Source organism: Canis lupus, chromosome 9 (assembly GCF_003254725.2).
Source record: "Canis lupus dingo isolate Sandy chromosome 9, ASM325472v2, whole genome shotgun sequence".
NCBI lineage: Eukaryota > Metazoa > Chordata > Mammalia > Carnivora > Canidae > Canis > Canis lupus.
Genome location: NC_064251.1, coordinates 9,413,576 through 9,439,178, shown reverse-complemented (window position 1 = coordinate 9,439,178; position 25,603 = coordinate 9,413,576). Strand labels below are relative to the sequence as shown.

Below are 25,603 nucleotides of genomic sequence, written 5' to 3'. Positions count from 1 at the left end.
GTTCCTTTTTTTAGTGGATTTTAAATAAATTACTGAGTAAACAAATATTTACTTTTAGCCAATTGCTACAGTAGGAGACAGAAATGATAGGTTTTTCTAGTAATAATTTTTGGATTTTCATATACACACTTAGCTCTGTACTGCTTCATTTCAAAACTCAGGGAAAATATCTATGATTACAGATATAAACTGGTATCCCTGGAGTTTTAAAAATATTTTCTTCCAGATAATTTTCCACATCCAAATTTAGAGAGTAAATGATCCAATCCTTCCTTCTGATGGCAAAGGGGAAACACAGAGTAGAGGAATGCAAATTAGGTATACTCATAGTCAAATTGGATTTTTGAATAACAGTAAACAGTGATCATCATTAACAATAATAGTATTTAGATAAGGGAAATATTGTAGCTTAATGTTTTTCCAATATCGTATCCTTTGGAGTTAGAATAACCACAATATTCTTCTTGGAAGTGAAATAATCCCACAGATCCAACAGATAAATGAATCAAGAAAAAAAAAAAAACTAGAGAAAACAAGCAGCCCATCTTTCAATTTCTAATTTATATGTCTGTACACTTTTTCATTTATGATTTTCTTACGACCAATGTCATAGCAACAGATCCAGAATGAGACAATCACATTTGTGGTGAAATAGCAATTCACATTATTCTTGTTTATGTCATGTCTCTAAGTACTAAAATACTGTAATGCACAGCTGGATAGTCAGAGAGGATTCATCTATTATCTATCTATCTATCTATCTATCTATCTATCTATCATCTATCTATCACTGATTTATTTTTAGGAGCCAGACAGGTATTAGAAAATACCAGCCAGGTATTTTCCAGGTCTCCAGGAAAGCAAAATTGAATGCATTTTTGTGTGTATGTGTATAAATATGCTGCCAGAAAGGAAATTTGCATGGTATTATGTGCTTACACAGACTGAACTGGAAGGAAGTAATTTATGCAGATATATTTATGATGATTTAGACTCGTTCTGCACATAGTATTAATTTTTAAAATTAATACTTATTTTAAATTACACAAACAGCAAAATTTATTGGGAAACATTGTATAATTCAGAAACATTGTATTCTCTAGGTTTAAAAGGATGAGTATACAAATTACTAACCTTACAGGTTTACTGAGAGAGAAAGAGATGGGGAGAGAGAGGGTGAGAGAAGAGAGAGAGGCATGAATTTTTAGCAGAATGAACGTCCACTGATTCCATATTATTGAATATCATCTAAGGGCTCAATTTCCCTCCCAATCGCCAAAGTCCTTTCTATTCCTAAATTTCACTAGGTCTTGTCTTTCAATTTCTAATAAACAGTGTGATTAGGATATTTTTCCCTGAGAAATTTCAATAAGGAAACATATTCATATTTAAAACTGACAAAAATCCTTTCGCACATTAAAGATATATGATTGTCATCCGTCAACAGAGAGAAGGTTGAAAGAATAAACAGCAATGGAATATTCAGAGTTAATGGGTTAGAGTGAGGAACTTAGAACTTTGGAAAATTCTAGAAAGTTTTGCTAGGAAGTGTGAACTCAGCTAGGAATCCAGAAGCACATACATAAAGCTAAAGGGAAATAATATGAGTTCTCAATACTAGGGAGTAGGACACACTAGAAGCAAGCTTTGCTTTCTCCAGAACTTTGCCACTGCTAACTCTGTCAGAATTACACACACACACACACATACACACACACAAAAGGAAGCTGATGAAATGCTTCTGGAACAACCCGATTCATGGATTTTGAAATAGTGGATACATGTGCCACCTTTTAGTCATTTCTGGCTTTTAAGTTTCTGGGCAAATATGAATAATCACAAAGAGAGTACACAGAGTAATACATGTTATGAAGGACTAGCTAGTAATTGTGGTTCGGCTTCTGTGCAATATTTACTACCTGGTGGCCCCACCTGAGAGTGGCTCATGGGCAACTGCCCCTCCCTTCTCTGCATCGCCACACCAGGCTGTGCCAGTTGCCTAACCAGTCCATGGCTCAGGAGGACTTCGCAGGTCCCTTGAGTCGCAGGAATCAATTCTTGCTCCAGAGACACTCTTGGCAACTTCAGGAGGTCCGGCAAAGATACAGTGGTGTTCTTTGTATCTTGCGTTCTTCAAATTCTCTTCTACGTTAAAAGGTGACTTTCCTGAGCAGGAGCTCCTCTACATATCCCAGAGGCAAGGTGGGTGACAGCCGTAAATTTTGGCCTGTTTCCTGTTGGTTTGTTTTAATGAGTTACTTGCAGTATAAACTCAAACCCTGCAATGGAGGGCTCCATACTAGGTCTTGAGGTTAAAGGTTTCATGAGGAACACAAATCCCCAACTGGCCTAGAGTCCAACATATGCTCCTGTTTTTCTTGAAAATCTGCATGTATAAAGCAGGGCCTCTCTCTTTCTTCAGATCTATATAAGAATGGGCACATACTTGATTTCAAGCCCAGGGAATGCAAAAGCCCACATATCCGAACGCATCAAGGTAATTAGCAGAACAAAAGTCTTTCCATTTAATAATATCCAAGCTGGCAAGAAGACAGTGTTGATATATGTAATTCAAGCATTTGCTCCTCTTCATATGGAAGCAAAGTCCTATCACCTGATAATATCCACACTTCTTAGAAGAGTGTTGTCACTTAAATAACTTCACTCTTATTACACTAACAGTATATTAAATCTATAATCTAGATCACTAACATGTCTAGGGAGATGAAAAACATCTATTTGCCTCCTCTGCTTTGCTCAATCTTAAGATGGGAAATACTATGGTCTGAATGTCTGTGTCTGCCCCCCGCCCCCAATTCAAACATTGAAGTTTTAAACCTCAAGATAATAGTATTAGACATGGAGCCTTTGGTAGGTGGCTAGATCACTGGGGTGGGACCTTAGGATTGGGATTCGTGGTCTTATAAAAGAAACCCCAGAGAATTCATTTATCCTTCCACCATATGAGGACACAGTGAAAAGACCTCTCTGTGAACCAGAACAAAGGCTCTCTCCGCAACCCAACCATGGTGGCATCCTTGTCTTGGATTTCTAGTCTTCAGAACCGTGAGAAATAAATTCCTGTTTTCTATATGCCATCCAGTTTATGGCATTTTGGGAATGGCAGCCGGAAAGGACTAAGACAGGAGGGTAGGTAGGTACTTACTTATTTTGAAAGAAATTGTTATTTGTTTACAATCTCATCAGAAATTTCTGAGGGGATCCCTGGGTGGCTCAGCAGTTTAGCACCTGCCTTTGGCCCAGGGTGTGATCCTGGAGTCCCTGCATGGAGCCTGCTTCTCCCTCTGCCTGTGTCTCTGCCTCTCTCTCTCTTTTTCTCTCTCTGTCTCATTAATAAATAAATAAAATCTTAAAAAAAAATTCTGCTCCAGGGGCAGCTGGGTGGCTCAGTCCATTAGGCATTTGACTCTTATTTTTATTTTTTTATTTTTTATTTATTTTTATTTTTTTATAAATTTATTTTTTATTGGTGTTCAATCAGGCATTTGACTCTTGATTCTGGCTCAAATCATGATCTCAGGATCCTGGGATGGAGCCCTGCATCGAGCTTCCTGCTCATCTGGGAGTCTGCTTCTTCCTCTCCCTCTGCCCCTCCTCATGCTCTCTTTCTCTCTCTCTCTCTCTTTTTTTTTTTTTTAAGAAATTTGTGCTCAGGGACAATATCCTTATTTTACAATTTTTATACTGCCCAAAGCACCTAATGCAGTGCCTTGTAGATTCATCTGTTGATAAACAAATGAATGGGTGGATCTACTAAAAGAAGACCATAAGTGTACCTTAAAGTCTTAGAAAAATGTGGCAAACAGACATTTAAATAAATGCTAGCTCTTATATTCATTTCCATAGAATGAAGCAGGTGGTTAGACGTGATAATCCTCTCAATTCTCCCTCTCGTTGTCTCTTGAGTGCACTATATTTGGGGTTTTTGTTAGTATGTCTCCCCCGCCCAGCCCCACATTTATTCTTACAGCTTTGTCTACCTTGGGCACTGACTCTCTTACCTCTGACAGGGATGCAGACACGGGCTTCACAAATAAATTGGAATCAGAGGAGCCCATGGCTGGGCTTTTAGAGTTAATGGACGGAGTAATAAAATGAACCAGAGATAAGTGTGCTGATTGCAGTGGCCAAGACATAGATGAAGTGATGTCATGGGAAACACCTGGAATCTTGGTCAGCTCTCTTCTCACTGAGAACGTGCTATCAAGTCTCTGGTCTGTGGTTTTGCCCCCAAAACCCCAGGCAGCATCTGAAAAGAATGCACTGAAGCAACTCTTCTCTTTCTAAATATATCTTTGAAAAGACACTCTAGATAGTCTGTTTAAATTTGGGAACAATTTTGTCAGGAAATGTATAGTCCATGTTACACTTAACAAGAAAGTGTTTATCCAAAGCGTTAATACAGATGAGTCATCTCACACTCAAATGCCAATTCTTTGGAGGTGGGATTCCTGTAAACAGCCAGACACTTTGAACTTATGGTTTTCACTTTATGTCATACTCTAACCACTAAAACAACACACCACCATGGAGTTCTTCCCTGCTAAACCAAAACACACCCACCTCATGGAAACTGACTCTGGAAAAATGAGAAAGGAAAGTATCTTTCTAGAGAAAGCTCATGTTCATCTCCTGGATTTTTGATGGATCTTTCCCTGCAAATAGGACCTGGTTACACTCAGCACACTGGTTTGAGACCCGGGGAGCTGGCTCTAGCTAGGGTGAGTTGCTCTGCAAACGTTATCTACACCTACAAGGACCCAGGCAACTCTTGAGAGAATGACCTGCTTTGGGGATTTGACAACCTCTCAGCTTCGCTCATGAAAACAATTACAGATTCAAAGCTCCCTTTTGACTTTCTTGCCTCACCTTCTCCGTACCTACGTTATAGTGCCATTACTTCTTCCTTCGTCCACCTTCCCCTGCTTGAAGGCAAGGGTCCCCATCTTAAGAGTTTTTCAGTCTCCACTCGTAACACAGTCCTCCCATCACACTGGAAGTACTCCACAAATGCTTGTTGAATAAATGAAGGAATGAGAATCTTTTTATTATTTCAATGTATTCAGTTCAACTTAGCAACTATATGAATTAGGTAATTGGAATTATGGTTGAGGACAGTATGTTGCTTCCCCTTGGTACTTTTATAATGTAGAGCAATTTCTATAAACTCTGGCCTCAGAATTTGGTAGTTACTTGTTTTGGGTATATGTGTTTTTCCTCTAGAGCAGCCCTTGGAAATACCAGTAGGATTAAATTACGGTGATGTCTTTACGCACAACTCAGTACACTGGAAGTATTGAACCAAATGTGGCTATGCCTTTAGAACTATTTAAGTATCTGGGTATCAGTTAGTCAGGGCACCGTCTCTGTTCATCTGACCTGCACAGCAAATCTCCATGAAAATGATGTGGTAAAGGTGGAAACTCATATCCTGAGGAGATGGTGTGAAAGTCTGAAGTAATTTTTTGGCGTAGAATGAATGAGTGATTGGGAACATTAGAGTACAATGTAGAATTTAATCCCTGCCATGAGCACGGGAAAGCCCTGGGCACAGTTGAGACTGCATTTTATCTGTATGAACAATGATTTTATCTGCATATTCCAAGTGGCAGCTGAGGGTGGTTAATTGGATTTTTCAGACCTTTCATCAATCAAGAAGGGAGGAGAGATAAAAGGAAGAGAGAAAGCGAGGGATTTTAAAACTTGAATTATCAAGATTTACTGCTTCTCAATTGCCATGTCCCTGATGTGTTTTAATCACTTGTAAGATGTGTTGAAAGGAAACTCTTATGAGTAATAAAGAGTAGAAGTTTGTGAATGATTTATAGATAGAAATATATGGAACTGATTTAAAATCTCTCCCTCTAATTTGCCGGGTGTTTTGTTTTGTTTTGTTAAAGTAGGTTCTTTTATATTTTTTATTGAGATATAATTTACACAGATTTTTAAGTTCCATGAATTTTGACAAAAGCATACACCCCTGTGAGCCACACCGCACTTACCACCCTCTTGGAAAACCCACCATTCTGATTCTTATAGATTAATTTTGCCTCTTCTGGAATTTCATGTAAATGAAATCAATTAGTATACACTAATTTTATCTACCTTCTTTATATTATGAGACTATCCTGCAATATGTTTAACCATCCTCTTCATGGACATTTGGACAGCTTTAAGTTTTTGTCTATTACAAATAAAATTCTTATGAACATTCTTGCATGCGGTATTTTTTCTTGCATGTGTTTTTTGGTAGACTTATATTTTCTGTTTTTGTGGCTAGATAACCAGAGGCAAAATTCCTGGGTCACAGAGTTGGTAGGTGTATATGTAACTTTATGAGAAACTATCATAGTGATTTCGTGTTTTATTTTTATTCTTATTTTTTAAGAGGAAATGTCCATCTATTTATTTATTTATTTATTTATTTATTTATTTATTTATTTATAGATTTTATTTATTTATTCATGAGAGACACAGAGAGAGAGAGAGAAGCAGAGACATAGGCAGAGGGAGAAGCAGGCTCCATGCAGGGAGCTCCTGACATGGGACTCGATCCCGGGTGTCCAGGACAAGGCCATGGGTTGAAGGCGGTGCTAAACAGCTGAGCCATCCGGGCTGCCCTGATTTCCTGTTTTCTATTCTCACAGCAGTATTTGAGAATTGTGGCTGATTCACATTCTCACTAATACTTGATGTTGTATGACTTCTTTATTTTAGGCAGGCAAAGGGGGCATGTCATGATATCTTATAGTCGCTTTAATCTGCAATTCCCTAGTGGCTGATGATGTTGAGCACTGTCATTGTTTGGGCTGTTAGAGCAAAAATACCATAGGTTGGGTGGCTTATAAGAACAAACCTCTATTGTTGAAGGACTTCTAAACTGCTCTATTACTTACTTGGGTGAGATTCAGTTTTATCATATGTAAAGTAGGGATAATTTACCGTCTTCAAGATACCATTAGGAGAATAAATCATGCGCATACAGCACTCACTTAAGTACTACTAAGTAAATTGCAATTGGCGTCTATGAAGTGAATGGGTTGTGACACAGATCTTCCAAGAAAACCATCTCTATTCTACTCATGACTAGGTATGTCATCATGGCCCCAGAACACTTATTATTCACCCATCAATGGATGAATGGATAAAAATGATGTAGAAATATACATAATGGAATATTCTTCAGCCACGAGAAAGAAGGAAATCCTGCCATTTGTGACAACATGGATGGATCTTGATGGCATTGTGTAAGTGAAATAAGTCAGACAGAGAAAGACAAATAGTGTAAGATATCACTTCTATGTGGAATCTAAAACAGCTGAACACATAGAAACAAAGTAGAATGATGGTTACCAAAGACTGGGGGTTGTAGAGCAGCTGGGGAAATGCTGGTCGAAGGGTACAAACCTGCGGTTAAAAGATGAATAAGTTCTGGAGATCTAAGGCAGCATTGTGAATATAGCCAGCAATACTGTATCATAGGCTAAAGTTCTAAGAGAGGAGATCTTAAGTGTTCTTACCCTGAAAGGAAATGACAATTATGTGAGGTGGTAGATATGTTAGCTACTGCTACAGTGGTAATCATATTCTAATATATAAATATATCAAAACAATACCTTGTACACATAAACTTACATAATGTTATGTCAATTCTATCTCGATTTAAAAAATCTCTCTTTTTTTGGAAATGATATCTGTGTAGACTTAAAAGTTCAGTCTCAAGATTTTTTTCTCAACTCTTCTATCACTCATTTAGGTTTTTGTTTTTTTTACATTTTATTTATTTATTCATGAAAGACATAGAGAGAGGCAGAGGCACCGACAGAGGGAGAAGCAGGCTCCATGCAGGAAGCCCGATGTGGGACTTGATCCTGGGACTCTGGGATCACACCCTGAGCCAAAAGCAGACGCTCAACCACTGAGCCACCCAGGCATCCCCATCACTTGTTTTTAAAGTCCCTGAAAAGACTTGTATTATCTCTTCCTTCTAGCAACAACTCTGTCCTATGTCTAAAAATAACTATTCTTGGAGCACGTAGGTGGCTCAGTCAGTTAAAGCATCTGACTCTTGATTTCAGCTCAGGTCATGATCTCAGGGTTGTGAGATTGAGCCCCATGTCGGGGTGTGTGCTCAGGGGGAGGTCCACTTGAGATTCTCTCCCACTGCTCTCTCTCTCTCTCCCCCCTTTCTCTCTCTAAATAAATAAATCTTTAAAAACAATTTTCTGTTAGCCTTTCATTTTCCAACTCCATTTGTGTTTTCATATGGAAAGTCTATACTAAGGACTAAGTTACATTAAAGAAGTGGCTGACAGCAAGTTATTTGCATCACCCAGGCAAATAAAGATACCTGGCTCCTTGACATCTTTCTTAGTTGTCTTGTTTATTCAACGAGGTAACTGGAAAGCATTTCATTTTCAGGTGTTCAATAAATACCTGACAACTGGTTACCAAGAGTTCAGCTACAGTCTATGCAAAAAAAAGAGATTAATGTTATACTGCACAATTAGCATATCTGGCAAATGTAGACTTGGGTCCACATTTATTGATGTACCACTTTCCTAGATTTAGAAAGAGCTTGAGATGGCTTACATACTTTTTTAGTAGATAAGCTAATATGCACAAATCAATTTGATTTGTACTAGTTCAGCCAGTGTGTATGTTTCCAGATAAAAAATATTATCTCCATTTAAATATTTATTTGCTCATTGTCAATGTCAAATTGTGCTACAAATGCCTGATCAAAGATGATTAATAATAATGAAATCCTTAATACAGTTACTGTAGAGCTCATCATTTCCCTTGTCTCAGGCCCAATTATAAACTCTATATTTTCACCATTTCTTAAGAGATCTTAAGAGTCAAAATTTTAAAATCACATGTACATTCCTATTAACAATAAAAATAGTAATAATAACTATTTATGAATGTTAGATACTATACTATTACCTAATAAGTACTTATGCTGATATTGTTGAAGGCATATTTTATCCTTAATTTATAGATAAGAATCTCATGCATATAGAAATTACTTATCCTTCCAATATAAGTTATAGAGCTGAAACTTCACTATAGGTCTCTCTAATGCCAAAGACCAAGCAACTAAATGATATTGAAAATTCGGGATCCCTGGGTGGCGCAGCGGTTTGGCGCCTGCCTTTGGCCCAGGGCGCGATCCTGGAGACCCGGGATCGAATCCCACGTCAGGCTCCCGGTGCATGGAGCCTGCTTCTCCCTCTGCCTGTGTCTCTGCCTCTCTCTCTCTCTCTCTGTGTGTGTGACTGTCATAAATAAATAAAAAATATATATAATGAAAATCCACATGCAAGTTTCAGAACTGGACACAATCACAAATCACAATTTGTGATCAATGATTAAAGGATAACAGGACTTGGTTCTCAATCTTGCAACAGTTTTCTTTGATATTCTTAAAGAAATGTGATCTCATTTCAATTATTGAATCCATAAGAATAGATGTCAATGTAGGTAGTGGAGGTTTCACACTAAGAAACTTAACTTTCTAAGTAGCCATATGGAGATATCAGGATGACAAAGACACCTGTAATTTTAATCAAAACATCAAAGCTCCAAAGCAAGATGGCTTCTTGAGTCTATAAGACCACTGAGGGTAAAAATCTGATTTAGTGAAATATATTTAATTTATTTTAAGATACAAAGTTACATCTAAAGAAATCTGGCATAACTTGTGCAACTATTATATCAATAAATCTTGCTTCAGTAAAGAGATTTTTAAAAGTAAAAATTTAAAAACTATTTTAAAGGCATTTTAATATCTAAATATTTTTATGAAGATTTAAAGATGATAAAAATCTAAATGTCCATAGAATTAATTAATACAGATGATCTGAGTTTGCTGTTTTGCAAACATGGGCAAAAAATATGCTGCTGCTAACGATTATTCAATGTTCTAGTTAACTTCAGATCATATGAGGGTGTGGAGAAAAACTGATAGAATTGTGTTCATCGTGACCTCCCCAAGCACCTAGCACATGGAAGAGAGTAGAACAGGTCAAACAATAGGACTTGTGACTGAACAAAATATGGGGCATTATACATTATGTAGCATTAGCCATGTGTTGTTACCTTGGAAAATAAATTTATGACGAAACATAAATTAGAATTAATTACCAAAACATTCACTACTTGAAAATACTGCATATAATGATATTTATCTTTTTAAGTAATTTTTTTACTATCCTATTGCCATCTAAATGTTAAACATTAGATAACCAGAACATTACATGACTAGACATAATGGACAATTTCTTAGGAGATACAAACTACTGGATTGAGTCAGGAAGGAAATCAGAATATACCTGTAAAAATAAAAAGCCTGGATTACTAATCAGAAGTCTTCCCACAAAGAAATGTCCTGGCCTAGATAGCTCTACGGGTGAATTCTACCAAACAGTGAGATAAGAAATAACACCAATCTTGCAAACTCTTCTAAGAATAGAAGGGGAATACTTCTAAACTCATTTGATGAGGCAGATTTTACCCTTACATAAAAACCCAACAAAGACATCACAAGGAAGGAAAACGATTAAACAATATTTCCTATAAATTTAAACCTGAAAATAAATTACTAGGAAACTGAATCTAGCAGTCTATAAAAAGGGATTATACACCATGAACATATCAGACTTACTCAGGATTGTAAGACTGGTTCAACATTAGAATTCCAATTACATACACCATTTTAACAGAATAAAGGGAAAAGAGCACATGATTATCTCAATCAACAGAGAAAGAATATTTGACCAAATCATCACTTTTTCATGAAAAAAAAAAAAACTACCCAGCAAACTCAGATGGAAGGCAACTTCTCTAACCCAATAGAGTGTCTATAAAAATTCTATAGCTGGTATCATATTAATGGTGAAAAATTGAAAGCTTTCTCCCTAAGATCAGGAACAAGACAAGGACATCTGATCTCACCAATTCTATTCACTATTGTACTGGAAATTTTAGCCAGGGCAACTGGGCAGGAAAATTAAATAAAGAGCATCCAGATTGGACAAGAAGAAGCAAAACTATCTTTATTTGCTGATGACATGAGCTTGGGTATGCAAAATCCTAAGGAATCCATGGAAATACTATTAAACATAATTAAAGAGTTCACTAGAATTGTAGGGTGTAACATCAATATGCACAAATCAATTTGATTTTTATACACTAGCAATGAAAAATCTGAAAATAAGAAAATTCCGCTTACAGAAGAACCAAAACAAATATGATCCATAGGAATAAACCTAACCAAATAAGTGCAAGCTTACAGTTTGAAAAGTGTAAAACATTGCTGAAAGAAATTGAAGAAAATCTAAATAAATAAGAAAAAAATCCCAAATTTATGGATCAGGGGACTCATTTTTATTTTGTTAAAATGAGAATATGCCCCAAAGCCATCTATCTACAAGTCAGTGCAATCTTTATCAAAACTGTGACAAGCTTTTTTTTTTTTTTCCAGAAAATGATAAGTTGATCCTAGACTTCACCTGGACATTTGAGCAATAATTCAAGCAACCCAGGATAGCCAGAGCAATCCAGAAAAGAACACAGCAGGAGGACTTACTTTTCCCCATATAAAACTTTATCACAAAGCTACAGTAATGAAAACTGTGGTGGTGGCACACAAGGATAGATAAATAGATAAATGGGGTAGAACTTAAAGTCTAGTCATACACTCACATTTGTGGTCAATGATTTTTTAACAAAGGGTCAAGATGATTCAATATGGAAAAAATAGTCTTTTTTTAACAAGTAGTGATGTGATAGTTGGGTAGTCACATGCAAAATAATGAAACCAAACACTTTCCTTGCACCATATACTCATTATCTCCAAATGGATCGTAAACTTAAATGTAAGAGCTGAAACCATAAAACTCTTAGAAGAAGTCCGGGAGTAAATTGACATGACCTTGGGTTAAACACAGCTTTCTTAGATATGACAGCAAAACCACAAGTGATAAAAAATAATAAATTGCACTTGATCAAAAATAAAATTTATGTATTCCAAAGGATACCACATGAAGAAGTTAAAAGACAATCCACAGGACAGGAGAAAATATTTGCAAACCATATCTTTGATACAGTAACTGTATCTAGACCATATAAAGAATTCTTATGGGGTGCCTGGCTGGATCAGTCTGTTAGGTGTCTGTCTTTGGCTCAAGCAAGTCATGATTTCAGGGTCCTGGGATGGAGCCCTGCATCGGGCTCCCTGCTCCATGGGGAGCCTGCTTCTCCCTCTCCTCGCTGTCTCATGTTCTCTCTATCTCTGCTGCTATTTCTGTATCTCTCAAATAAATGAATATAATCCTAAAAAGAATTCTTACAACTCAATAATGAAAAAACAAATACAGAGCTTTAAAATAGGTAAAGTAGCCGAATAGACATTTCTTCAAAAAAAAAAAAATAAAAATAAAAAAAAGAAAGAAAGAAAAAGGAAGAAGAGAAACAAACATTCAATAAGCACATGAAAAGTTGCTTGATATCATTATACAAGGATCTGGGCAGAGGTTGCTCTAAAGATATACAAATGGCCAATGATCACATGGAAAGATTCTCATTCTCATTAGCCATTAGTGAATGCAAATCAAAGGCATGATTTTATGTTACATTTTATACCAACGTGATTTTATGCCAACACTCATTGGCATGGCTCTAATGAAAATGACAGAAAGTAACAAGTGCTAGGGATGCTGGAGAGAAATCAAAATGCTTACACGCTGCTGGTGAGAACGTAAAATGGTAAAACCACTGTCAAGCTGTTTGGCAGATTCTCGTCAGTGTAAACATAGTGCGACCCAGCAATTCCATTTCTAGATATATACTCAAGAGGAATGGACACTTATGCCAGCACAAAAACTTGTATACGAATGTTTACAGCAGCTGTATTCACAGTGGCCAAGAAATGGGAAAAACCCAAATGTCCCTTGACCGAAGGATGGGAAAATAAAAAGTAATGCATTCATGCAGTGGAATAGTATTTGGCAATATAAAGGAATGTATATAGAGATGAACTTTGAAAAATATCACGCTTCGTGAAATTATGCTGAGTGATTACATTTGTTTTCAAAACAGAAAGAAAGAGAAACCTCAGCTCAACCCACGCTGGAGTCCTCACACTTCCTGACATGTCACTGTGGAGCGTTTAATGGTAGGGACCTCTGAACAACAGGATTAAAGACACACTAAATTCTATTGTTACATTCCCCATGGCTGACCCATACTGTTCTTTTATAGTAAAAGGATTCACTTGTAAGAGAGATATGAGTAGGGCTAGTCTGTTTACCTAGGTGGTAAAATTAAAGCTCTCATTTTGTACTTTGTGGGAGGGCTTGTAAATGCGTAACTCTTCTTTACAATTTCTCTGAGTATCTGGTACAAAACAGAGGACATCTCTTTCTTGAAATCCACCAAAACCCTCTTCCTCCCAGGAAGAGTTCACAGAGGGTCCCCATGTGAGTGATGAAAATGCTCTTTACCTTGAGTTGTAAATTCCTCCCAGAGCTTATTCATAAATGACTAGACAAAGCAGCCACAACATAATTCACTTCACAGTCTATTTCCTCCACTAGTATTTAGACACAACTAGGAATCCCTGCCTGCATTTGGTACTACAGATAAAATATTTGATAGACAGAGCAGTAAGGTAGTTAGATAAGCAGATTGAAAATTACTCTGGAATATGTACACGTTGTAGGAGAACAGATGCAAGGTGTTCTAGGGGCTCAAAGAAAGGAAGCTAACCCAAACTACGATGGTCAAGGAAAGCCTCTAGCAGGCTTTAAATTGTCACCTGAAGTCATAATTTGCTTCTAAAAAGGATGGAGAGGAGAGGAGGGCAGAGGAAGGGCATTCTTGACAATTATTAATGAGATGAAAGGCAGGATGTTGGGAGAACATGCATGTGTGGTCATCTGCAAGTGGTGAGACACATGAGATTATTAGCGGGGCTGCCCATGAGCTGAAGCAAAAAATTGATGACTCAGATGAACTTTATTCCAAAGAGTTCTGAGTTTACACCAAAGGCGTGTGTGAATTTTGGAAAGACCACTCTAACTAAAGCATAGGAGACAGAGTAGAGGGACATAAAAGTGAAGCCGGGAAAAAAAGCAAAGTCTACTGGCATTCACCAAAGAAGCTTCAACCTGAACAAAAGTAGAAACACTTGAGATGTAGCAAGGGATGGATTTTAGAGCAGTTAATAGATATAATGACACTATGGGTAATTGGGGTAAGGGAATGAAGGAGAGGGATGGTTTAGGGTGACTCTCAGCATGCTCTTGTGAACAGCTAAAGACAGGAAGACAGAATCATATAATTTATTGAGAAAGGGAGGTTGGAAAAGCAGTGTCTATTTGCTCCATGAAACAAGCTGAGATGTGCTTGGCACACATTTCGTTTGTGGTGTTCCCCAAATATCTAGAAGGTTGTTGAGCACAGAACTTTGTAGCGCAGGAGACTCAATCACATGCAAGAGAACACTGGAGAGTCGTTGTCATTTAACTGATGAGGAGGGAAGAGTTGTTCATGGAAAAGACCAAGAATGACCAGAGAGAAGTTTTGAAAAAGACTGTTAAATGAGAACATCATAGACACCAAAGAGATGAGGTATTTTCAAGGGAGGAGTCAAGAGTCTCAAATTAGGCAGATAAGTCATGTCACAATAGAGCTGAAAAAAAATGTCCCCTAGATTTTTTTTTTTTTTTTTTTTTTTTTTTGGTAAAGGGCATGCTCCAGAATTTTGTCAGAGCCTTCCATTGAAGTCCCCACATCAGGCTGGATGGATGGCAAGGTGGGGAGTGAACGGACTGGGAGCTGAGTCAGTGCAGAAAGTGAATAATCACTGCAAAAACATTGCTGTGGAAGAGGAGAGAGAAATATGGACATAAGCGGAAATAACTGTGGACATTATTTATTTCTCTCTTTTCTTTTACATTTTAGTGGGATATTTAGATTGCTTTTATGTTTAGAAGAAGGAGATGGTGGACCGAGGGTTAGTGCTATTGTTTCAAGATGAGGAGAAATACCAGAGACACATCTGAGAAGAGAAATGCCATGGAGCACAGCAAGAGGAATGAAGTTTGTGCAGAAGAGCTACCCCTTTTTCTTCGAGGAGGGAGGATAGATGGAAAAGCAGATAACTGAGTAAAACTGTTGCTTATTTCCTTTGGAAGTCCCAAACAGTAAAGAAACACAATCTCACTGACCAATAATTGATGATGCCATGTCCAAGTGTCTCCGTCTGGCAGGAAGAGCATATGATTTAAGATCGAGGATCTGCCTCCCTGTCTGCATCGGGGCCATTAGGTGGGGAAAAAAATAGGCTTGGTGAGTGGGGGTAGGTAGAGGGGACAAATGAACTCTCCCTGGGTCTGATCTCACTATATTTTTATCCTCCAGGGAAGAGAACAGATGTTCTCTTTTTTGTTGAGAAAGCATCATGCTTCCTCCCCAACTTCATTTTAAACAAGAGGTTTCAAGAGAGGCCACCCACAGCTCCGAGTGTTCCCACTGAGAGGAAAAATAAATGCCAAACCCATGTGCTCTGAGCAAGGAGGAGCAGCTGAAGAGAAAGGGGGGGGGAGAGAAAAAAAAGACGACTTTATAACCAGAACTCCTTGGCTGGATTAGGGGCAAAGATGACATTAATTTTATCATGCTTTTACTCTTATTATTTTTCAACCACTAATAATTCATTGCCATTGATAACAGACCATGTAACAACTTGTTAGTGATCATCCCAGTTTACTAAGCCCAGAAAGTCTGGAAGTTCTTAGGAAAAAACTGTCTAACATTATTTTCTCCCTGGGGATTAACATGGCATTGGGGATGGTATAGAATCCAGGTTATAAAATAGTAAAAAATGATGAGTACTAACAGTGGTGAACAGAAGTTTTTTTTGTTTTCCATAGGAAAGCAGGTGAGAACTGAGAAATTCTGGAGTCAGAAAAAGAAAAAAAAATCCAGATTATAACACCACCTGTTGCCTTTGGCAAATATAGCCTTTGAGAAAATTATTTAATATTTCTATGTATCAATTTTCTCAACCAGAAAATACTTAGTCTAAAATCACATTGTTTAGGGTTAAATAAGTGGATAAATGCAAATATTACATATACTTATATTTAATATTATTTTTATTTAATATTATTTTTATTATACATTTATACTATGTTTATTTACTTATTATTACATAATTAAGATCTTACCAGAAAACAGAATTCACAGATGGTTCAAGTGTGTAGACACTTTAAAGAAGAAACTACTTTTAGAGATAAAGATGGGATAAGGGCATGTAAGGGAATAATAGTAAAGTTTGAAGAGACTTAACAATTGTGGGAAGCCATTAGCACCCCAAGGGATGCGGGGACAAAACAGTGTTACCAGAGGTAGCCAAGATCTAAAACCAGTGGAACCATGGAAAAAGGGATGCCCAGGCGGGGTCACTAGTCATGAGGGCATATAGCCTCTGCCAGATTTGATGTCTATGCAGGGAGGAATCAGGAGAAGGAACTCCTGATCTTATTTTCTCCCATCTTGTATCCTTTTTTGATGTCTGCCATTGGCTGAAGGCAACAGAATCTAACCAATGAAGCAAATTGGGTGATGCTTTCTGCAAAGGTCAAAATTCCAGGGCACAGAGTAGGACACAGAAGAGTACAGAAAAATCTTGGATCAGGACAGCACTAAGTAAAATACTAAAAGATAGTTCCTAGAAGATAGTAAAAGCTTAACAAATATCACCTAAAATTGTTATAACTCTCAAGTTGACTGTGTTGATGAAGAAGGAGATGATGATGGTTATGATCAGGACCATGTATTATAGAAAAGCCTAGAGAAGGAAAGTTTGAGGAATGCATATATTTATGTCTTTCTTTATTTTTTTTCAAATAAAAATATTAAGTGCTAGGCATGTGGCCAGCACTAATCTCCAAGGATTACAAAGGATTGATGGAGGACACAGATATGAAATTGTTGCAATACAAAATGATATGTTCTGGGATGCCTGGGTGTCTCAGTTTAGAAGTGTCCGACTCTTGATTTCAGATCAGGTCATGACTTTAGGGCAATGAGATCGAGCCCTGCATCAGGCTCCACGCTGGGTGTGAAGCCTGCCTAAGATTCTCTCTCACCCTCTCCCTCTGTCCCTCCCCTCCTCTTTAAAAAAACGAACAAATAAATGTTCAAATGTTTGGGGAGATACATATCCAGTGCTTAAGACAGTACATTGGCTTACTAAGAAAAATTGGAGAAGTTTCTACACAAAATAGTTTATCATATCAGCCTGAGATGAACATTTTCATGTACTGATATAATAACTAACAAATTGTATGACATGGAATTGCATATGCTTTTTAAAAATTTTTATTTAAATTCAGTTTGCCAACATATAGTATAACACCCAGAGCTCATCCCATCAAGTGCCCTCTTTGATGCCTGTCACCCTGCATATAGTTTTCAATAGAAATTCCAAACTAATGTATATTACTAAAACAATGGAAATAATAAAATGAAAAAAAACTAAACAAAGAGTAAAAAAAAACTTATTTTATTGAATAAAATCTTATATTTTCTATTCTTAAAAATTCAGAAGCACCATCTAAATTGTTGGGTTTTTTTTTTAACTTTCTAAGGGTGTTGACTTTTTTCTTTGTGAATTATGACCATCGAAAGACACACAAAAAATTTATTTCAGCCCTGCTAAAGCTAAAATGATTTTAAAAATAATATTTAGTGTGTAGCTTTTATACATATCACTAGAAATATTTTCACTGACTTTAAAAATGTGCTTGAATTTATATTTAAGGATTTATGTAACCTAAATAATAGAGAGTAAAGATAAATAAAGCTCAGTTCATGCAATTTCTTCCTTTCAGTGATAGGGAAAGTGAGACACAAAGAATCTAAGTACCTGGTATTATGTAAATATATGGAGGCATAATTTGAAGCCGGTGTTTCACCATTTTCTGTATTTCTTAAGTCAGTGGTGAAATACAGAAAGAATAATTTTCCTTTGATACATCTCCAATTCTCTTATTTGTTATTTCTCAATGTTTTATTGCTGGAAAACACTAACATAGACCTTAGTTGCTGGATGAATTAATCTAATCTACATGGTCAGTTAACTCCATGCCTGGATCTTCTGGATGTTTTTACTTTATCTCTTCAAGTCTACACTTCCTCCGGTTTGTATGGAGAAAGCAGAGTGTGAGAGCCTTGAAGCCATTCACTCATGTTCCTGTCTCCTCAGTTTGGCAGCTTTGCTCAACCTGACTCTTCCATAGCAGGTGTTTCTTGGACATGAATGACCAACAAACTGTATGAATACTTTCCGTTTTATTTATGGGGAAAAAAGTTAATGTTACACTGAAGTTAAAACTTTCGCTAGGTATTGCTGGAAAATGGGACACCAAAGGAGTCTCAAGGTGTGTTTATTCCCTCTTGAGGGAGGTGTGGCGAATACAGAGAAAGAGTTTGGAATTTGAGGTTAAATGTTTTGTAAAATGTGAAATATAAAAGCATATCTCATGTATAAAATGATTCTTATATAGTATTTCCATGGATTTCTGTATAAAATTGAAATACAAGATAATAATAATGACAGCAGGAGGTTAGCATCTCATTTATAAGAACTTCTTACATAACTTAAACTGGAAAAAAAAAAAGTATAGTATCTTCCTCCCTCTCCATCATTATCCCCACTGGCCATTAAATGGACCAAAGTTGAAGAAGGTGGCCTTTGCCTAAGAATTTTTAAGGATTTAGCAGGGCATGACTTCATGGCTTTCAAAGACCCGGGCAGCTCACTGCTCATGTTGATCATGGTCAAAGCTCTCAGCAGGGGTCACCTGTTCTAGGGAGGAGCTGAGGGATTTGTGTGGTGTTGTGTTGCCTCTAAGAGGAACAGAGCACAAAGACAGGAACTGGGAAGAGAGAAAGGAGGCCTGAACAGTGCGGCAGGTTGTTGAAGCTTCAGTTGTGCTAAGAGGCACCTTGGCTCAGCAGTCTGTCCCGCAAATGATGGACTTTCCATTCATCTGTTTCACTATCTCTGCTCTTTGCAAATGATTTCTCTTCTACTTGATGCCAGGTGGGAACAGACTCAAACTGCCTCCCAGCTCTACGTAAAAATATACTGGCATTCCCACTTTCTCTTTGGCTTTGGATAAGAATACATTTCTCGTCTTTTCCAATATAACTTCTTTCTCTGTTCTGGGTCCAAACCCCTCAAACACCTGGCCCGTATGTTCTCTTCCTCTCTGTAGGCTCCTTCCTCTGTCAGATAAGCTTGTCTTAAAACAGCATCAAAACATGTTGAACTTTCATCATGCTTCCCTCCCCTGATGTATCTTGAAAGAATAACACCAGCTTGTTACAAATCCTTCACCTCCAATTCATTGTTCAACCCTCTTCATCTTGGGTCCATCCGCTACAATTGCATTAAAATCGCGATTTCAGGTCAACAATGACCTATGTATTTAATCCAATGAGCAGTTTTCCTTTCCTTTAGCACTGGAACCTTTGGCAATTTTGAGATTTTTCTTCCTTCCTTCTTCCTTTAACCCTCCTGGTTAAAGCTCCCAATCTTATAGATTGGTGATCATAGCACATATGACTCAAACAGCACCTATACGCCCTAGCTCCTGCCTCATGCTCTAAACAACTATATTCTCTCTATTGGCTTTGCCAATTAAAGGCCCCCAGAGTAACCCAAACTTGAAATGTCTACAAGTCAGTCCTTCTTACTTCCCCGAGGTCTTCAAGTCCAATTCTTTTATTACCATCTTAAGGAAGCTGCATTACCACCCAGCAGGTCTCCTGAGCTAGAAATCTGCCATGATGTCCTCCAATTCATCACTCTGTATACCATCAGGTCTGTGGTTTCTCCCTCCAAATGACTCTCAGGGCTGGTTCCTTCTCTGAATCAATATTTTATTTCAGACCTCCATTATTTCTTTCCCCGAATAATGCATTTGTCTTCCATCTCTACTATAGATCTGATTAAGGAGTCACCCCATTCTACTGCTATAAAATGTAAATACGATCCTATTATTTCTCATTGGCAACCCTTCTGTTGTCCCCTAGACATGACAATACCGAAACTAGTAGGCATGACATACACATCTGGTGTCCATCCTTTGATACATCCTCCTTCCATGACCTCATCTCTTCATCCTGCCTTATAAAGCATCCAATAGCCATATTGAGTTAACTAAAGTTCCTGAAATGCACCATAATCTGAGAGAGCTCTCAGCATTTTGTGCCTGCTTTAGCTCCTTCTGGAACCTCCTGCCATATTCTCTGACTTATTTCTACAACTTTGCTGAACTCCAATGTGGCAGCATTTTCTCCAGAGTGCCTTCCTGGAACTCTCTTGCTGAATTTGATGTCTTTCTTCTGTTTTCTCATACTATCTTTTGCATATTGATCATTTATAACACTGCATTTTAATGTCCAGATTAGTCATTTGCCTTTCCCCCTAAAATGCAAAATCCTCCAATTCCTAGCCTATGACTCCCACATCTGCATTTTAAATACCTAGTAGTGAATCTGACACCAAGGACATGTTTGCTATATAGGTATTGACTAAACCACTACTACAATCTCAGATAAGATGCACACGTGTATTACAATTACAGACTATATTGAAATTAACGTCAGCCACTGGATAATACAAGTCAATTCATTTGCTTATTTGTTATTATCCTGCCAAGGTCGATTTTATATATTTGCTTACATCCATGTTATTGTGCTTAGGATAAAATGGTGACCTCCCGTTTGAATTTCACATATTTTGCCTCTCACAGCAGGGAACTATACTAAGTCAGCATTTTTATGCCTCAAACTACCTTCAAGGCATAAGGTCTTACTTAAAATAATAAATGATCAGCCTTCAAGCGTCAATTAGAATCAGAATCATAATAATTTCTTTCTGGAAAGGACAGTCTTAAGAGACATGTATTTCAACTGTAGTTGAACTGACTCATGAATTTGATAATTGTTCTTCCTGCTGTGAGTGTTAGCTTTTATTCTTCTCTTAGTCCAACATTATCAAGTCCCCTGCAACTGTAGAATCTGTCGAAGTCACTCAAAATTGTTATACAAAAATGCACACTTATGTAGAGGCTGATTCAGTCATTCAAAACAGTCTGGAAAAAAAAAGAAAATTCAGCCAAATGAAAATTTCGAGGGTGGGAAGTCATGTTATTGTTTTTTTTCTCAAACCTATTGTCTTTAGCCTAGAGCAAAAGTAAATGTTAAGTAGTCCCTGCAGGGATATCTGACATGAAGTGTTCATTAAGCTGAAGACATAGCCAGCAAGTATAAACAGGTTAGTGTGGCTCTCCATGATGCAGAAATTTCTTCACAGATATTCAAGCAATGCCTTTGATATACTAGTTCCTGGGCCATGGGGATAGAAGTGCTAGGTCATGGGAAATCTCTCCTCTTTGAAAAGATTACCATGCAATGAGAGATATGTATTTGTTTTTTCAAGCTTTTATTTATTCATTCATGACAGACACACAGAGAGAGGCAGAGACATAGGCAGAGGGAGAAGCAGGCCCCCTGTGGGGAGCCCGATGCGGGACTCGATGCCAGGACCCTGAAATGATGACATGAGCCGAAGGCAGATGCTCAACCACTGAGCCAGACAGATGCCCCAAGATATATATTTGTTAATTTTATTCCAATGTATTTGATGCTATGATAAATCGTGGACAGTATCCTATGGAAGCACAGAAATGATAGCTCCAGGATCAGAAAATATTTCCTGACCTAACTGACCACTAAGTTCATTTCTAATGGAGAGGTTAAGAAAGGGGAGAGTTATTGATTTACTACATTATAGAAAATTTGAAGCAGAAGGCATATGTGGTATGCTATGAAATATGGAACAGAATGGGGCGCATATCTGGGCGATGTACTAGTGGCTTGGTGCTACTCAAAAAGAAAGTAAGTCAGAGAAGAACAGGGTAAGGTAGCAATGTGAGAAAAGGCTAGGACTCAGAGAATCTCAGATTTTTTTCCTGTTGGTAATAGGATGCCCTTGGAGGGTTTTCATGCAGGAGAAAGGCATGGCCAGAGTTTTGTTTGAGAAGACCACTCTGGAAGCAATGTAGACGGTGGACTGGATTGAGGAAATTGGAAACCAGATTGAAGACAGCTATGATACTCAACATTACCGATGTTGGGACCTATTCCAGAACTTTGGAAGTGGGATGAAAATAAAGGCACACATTTGAGGAATATTTGAGTGGCAAGGTGCAGAAATCGTTTCAAGTGAAATCGAAAATCTACCAGATTTACCTGACATTGAACATCTCAAAATTATTTGTTCCAGGCCAAAACCACTGCAGTCACCATCGATGCTCTTAGGGCTTCCCAGCCAGATCTGTTGGGTTCACTCCTGCCCAACCATGCCTGCTCACGCGTACGCGTGTGTGTGCACACGCACACTCTGGCTGCATGCTGTTTACAATGCTCTGCTTAAAGGGTGCAGAGCCGCACATAATTCTATCACAAATGAAGTCGTGAAATTCAATTTAGGGCCTAGGCATAGCTTCTCAATTTGGAAAGCTAAAAGCCAATGCTGGAGCAGGGACGGAGGAGGGAAAAGTCATAGGGGAGCTGACTTATCCTCTGTTCTTCATTTCACTTTGAAAGTAAATACAGTGGCCTTGGGCTCTAGGATACAAAGCAAATAATGGGCAATTATTCAGTTAATATGATCACTGTAGACAGTGAAACCAGATAATGCCTGCTGCGCTCCTCCATGCACCCGCCCCTCCCAGCGCACGTTGTTTTGTCTACACAGACATTTCCAAATATAGCCCAGGTATGTTGTTTCAGGAGCAGAGCTGCTAGTCCAGTTTGAGGTCTGTCTTTGGGCCCGATTTTGCAGAGTGCAGTGTCTCAGTAAATTACAAAATACGTGTCTTCTGTTACGTGGAGACGGTTGAGCACCAGAGGGAGGCAGTGCTTCCTTTCAACGGTGGTGATCCATATGTTTGGTTTTTTTAAGGGCTTCCATGAAAAACTGAAACGGGGAAATAAATACGTTCAGCCTTTAATTTTTAAGGTATATTGGGAACTTAGAGAGCAGTTCATTTGGTAAAAAATTCTACTGTCTCCCTCTTTTTTTTCCTTTTCCTTTTTTTTTTTTATACTCTACAGCTGAAGAATGCAGTTGATGTAAAACCGATTTTCCCTTGTTTTGAAGGAAATTTCCAATGTCCAGAAGTTCCTTCTTTCTTATTGCAAGTGAGTTTGTTTTCAAATTTAGGCAGAAAGAAGAAATTCCTCTCTTCTTTCTTTAATTTAAGCAGACTGTTCCTAAGTGCATTTTTTAAAAGGCTACAGAGGTAAAACTAGGCTACGGTGGTGATATTAGCTCCAGGAAAAATAGTCTGATTTACACTTGAATGCAGTTATTTCAACTTTTCAAGTAATGTAATCTTACAGAGACCTTGGTTCCAAAAATATGACAATGTATTAAGTAGAAAATCAAACTTCACAGGATCATTTTATTTCCATTAAATTCCACTCTGAATATTGAAGAAGGCAATATTTGGTTTTATTATTGTTAATTCCAAATATAATAAATATTCGTCTCAATCTGAGTTGATTTATTATCATTTAAAGCAGTAAAATATTTGAAGCTTTCACTATATAGAAGATATCATAGGATTTGATCCAAACTACTATTTTTTTAAATTTCTCTGTTGCTAAAAGTAGCATGGTCTAAATTCTTAGAAAGCATACATTATAGACATAACTTTTTTCGAGGAAACAATAATAATTTTTCTTACAGTTATTAAAGAATATATCATAGAAATTATTGTTTTGTGGCAAAGGAAAATAATACCTGTGTAGTTACTAGATAATATTGTCATTATGTGCTATACATGTGTACCATTTTACATTTGTTACTACTACTGGGATTTTCTTTTTCTTACTTATAATTTCTCCATGATTAGTTACTTTTTAAAAATTTTTTATTTTATTTTATTTTATTTATTTATGATAGGCACACAGTGAGAGAGAGAGAAGCAGAGACACAGGCAGAGGGAGAAGCAGGCTCCATGCACCGGGAGCCCGACGTGGGATTTGATCCCGGGTCTCCAGGATCACGCCCTGGGCCAAAGGCAGGCGCCAAACCGCTGCGCCACCCAGGGATCCCGGTACTTTTTAAGCTTGATAAATCATCTTTCAAGTAATTACTGAAAAGTGCTATCAAAAAATAAATTTTAGGGACGGCTGAGTGACTCCAGTGGTTGAACATCTGCCTTCAGCTCAGGTCTTGATATCAGGGTCCTGGGATCGAGTTCTGCATCAGGTTCCCTGGATGGAGCCTACTTCTCCCTCTGCCTGTGTCTCTGCCTCTCTCTGTGTCTCTCATGAATAAAAAATAAAATATTTAAAAAATGAAAATAAGGGGATCCCTGGGTGGCTCAGCGGTATAGCACCTGCCTTTGGCCCAGGGCATGATCCTGGAGACCTGGGCTCCCTGCATGGGGCCTGCTTCTCCCTCTGCCGGTGTCTCTGCCTCTCTCTCTCTCTCTCTCTCTCTGGTCTCTCATGAATAAATAAATAAAATCTTAAACAAAATGAAAATAAATAAACATTTAAAAAATATCTTTGAGCTAGTCTATACAGTCCAACACCCTGTTACTCTCAAAATTATCTGTTAATTTCTCATAAAAAGGTAGTGGCTTAATATCTCTAATATACCTAGAAAGCAATAACAAAGTGTCTTAACTGTTATCAACAGGAAGCAGATTCTCTATGACAGGAGCATGAATGGTAGAGCCCAAAGGCCTGGACTGACTGATTGCTTTTACGGTTTTACTTTCATTCCAGTTATCATACAGTATAATACTAATTTCTTTTGTACAATATAGTGATTTGATACTTCTGCACAACACCCTGTGTTCAACACATAATTGCACTCCTTAATCCCCATCACCTAATTTGTTTTAAAGATTGTATTTATTAGAGAGAGAGAGGAGTGCATGTGCACGTCAGTGCAGGAGCAGGGGGAGGGGCAGAGGGAGAGGGAGAAGCAGACTCCCTGCTGAGTAGAGAACCTGACGTGGGGCTCTATCCAGGACCCCAAGGTCAAGACCTGAGCTGAAAGGAGATGTTTAACAGACTGAGTCACCCAGATGCCCCTCCCTATCACCCATTTAATCCTTCTGCTATTTGTTCTATATTTGTTCTCTATAGTTAAGGATCTGTTTTATGATTTGTCCTCTCTCTCTTTTTATCCCTTTGCTCACTAGTATTCTTAAATTCCACATGAGGGAATTCATATTCTATTTGTGTTTCCCTGAAACATATCACCTGTGTTTCCCTTATTTCACTTAGCATCGTACCCTGTAGCCCCAGCCAGGTTGTTGCAAATGCCAAGATATCGTACTTTCTTATGGCTGAATAACATCTCATTGGGTATATATATATATACACACACACACACACACATACACACATATATATATATATACCATATCTACCTTTTTCCCCTTCACATCTATAAATCTATGGTTAGGAT

General features: G+C 37.8%; 1 long non-coding RNA gene across 1 annotated transcript in view; it reads left to right on the top strand.

Annotated features, from left to right (window-relative positions):
• Nucleotides 1–1,561: 1,561 nt before the first annotated feature.
• LOC112651093 (uncharacterized) overlaps nt 1,562–25,603 on the top strand; it is a 56,850-nt gene continuing 32,808 nt past the window's right edge. The window contains exons 1-3 of the long non-coding RNA XR_007412834.1: nt 1,562–2,202; nt 7,112–7,268; nt 23,227–23,313. This is a non-coding gene — a long non-coding RNA (uncharacterized LOC112651093). The remainder of the gene's footprint in view (nt 2,203–7,111; nt 7,269–23,226; nt 23,314–25,603) is intronic.